The 1,616-nt window shown below is 45.7% G+C and overlaps 1 non-coding gene across 1 annotated transcript; it reads right to left on the minus strand.

Moving 5' to 3' along the window:
• Nucleotides 1-917: 917 nt before the first annotated feature.
• Nucleotides 918-992, minus strand: trnar-gcg. Its single transcript has one exon. It is a non-coding gene; the product is annotated as a tRNA-Arg (tRNA).
• Between the last annotated feature and the right edge of the window lie 624 nt (nucleotides 993-1,616).

Here is a 1,616-nt window from a genome sequence, read left to right on the forward strand (position 1 = left end):
ATGATTGTTACATCATGTTTCTTCCAGCTGAGGCGGCTGTCTAAACTGAAGCCCATATTGTCCAAAAATAACCTGGAGACAGTAATACATGCATTCATTACATCTAGGCTTGATTACTGCAATTCGCTCCTGTTTGGTATTAGTCAGACCTCCATTGCACGACTACAACTGGTCCAGAATGCAGCAGCCCGATTTTTTACCAGTACAGGCAAAAGAGAGCACATTACACCAGTTTTGGCCTCACTGCACTGGTTACCGGTTCACCTTAGAATCCAGTTCAAAATACTCCTGCATGTCTACAAATCGCTGAACAGTGTCGCCCCCCCATCTCTCTGATCTGCTACAACCGTATATCCCACCACGTTCCCTGAGGTCAGCGGACCAATTGCTCCTCACAGTTCCAGGAACTTGTCTTAAGCGCAGAGGTGACAGGGCCTTCTCTGTAGCAGGACCAAGACTTTGGAACGAGTTACCTCTGCTTGACAGACTGGCCCCCTCCATCTCGGTTTTCAAATCCCGTTTAAAAACACACTACTATCCAGTATCTTTCAACACCAGAGGATCTGTGTTTTGAACCTGTATGCTCCACACTGGTTAGTCGTCATATTTATTATGTGCATCGATTTTATGTCTATATTTCTGATTTACTTCATTGTGTATATTGCTTCGTGTGTTGTCTCTTGTTCTGTCTGTACAGCACTTTGGTTGGCCTTGTAGCTGTTTTAAGTGCTCTATAAATAAAATGGTATGGTATATAATCTTTCTGGTTCAAATCCCTGCGCACCTTGTCTGCTGGGAGGATGATGATGTTTTTGTCCTTGCTGAGAGTGGTGAGTGAATCCCTCTCCTCTCTACTGATGTTGGAAGGTGGTGGTCATTGCTGAGGCAGGCTGAAACTTTGTTCCTGAAAATGTTACTGCATTGGCCGGGAATCGGACCCGGGCCTCTCGACCACATCGCAGGCGAGAATTCTACCACTGAACTACCAATGCTGTGATAACATCATCAAAATGGTTGATCCACTATGAGAAGGTGTTATTTACTGTATAAGACTGAGCTTAGTACAGCTCCTCAGACTGCAGTCTTTCGGATGAAAGACAAATCTTCTAACCTCTGCGCAACCACTCCCGCCATACATACTGTTACATACATGCATACATGTATTCAAAATGATCAAGTTATTTGAGTTGTGCAAACTTAACATATACATAGTAGTTGAACAAACAACATTTTTAAGTTAAAAAAATTGAAAATTTTGAGGCAACGAGTTAGCATAAATTTTTTAAGTAAAGTCCACTTATTGCATCTTACAGTGCTCCACACCAGCTGCAGCCCACCCGGTCTCTATACCAGTTACAACTCCCCTGGTCCCCATGCCAGCTGCAGTCCCCCCTGATTTCTACACCAGCTGCAGAACTGCTGGTCCAGGAGGACACAGCTCCTGCCGAGTGAAGGATCTCCTGGCCGCCCCCCGGAGCCCCTGCCCTGTGATGTCTCCTGGCCGCCCACCGGAAATATTGCCTCGCCGGTCTCCCTGCCACACCTAAATTGCATCAGCCTAACTGGCATGTTTTTGTTCTTGGATAAAACCGGAGTACCCGGAGAAAACCCATCCA

Source organism: Nematolebias whitei, unplaced genomic scaffold (genome assembly GCF_014905685.2).
Source record: "Nematolebias whitei isolate Nwh7 unplaced genomic scaffold, NemWhi1 Nwh_scaf_1128, whole genome shotgun sequence".
Lineage (NCBI taxonomy): Eukaryota > Metazoa > Chordata > Actinopteri > Cyprinodontiformes > Rivulidae > Nematolebias > Nematolebias whitei.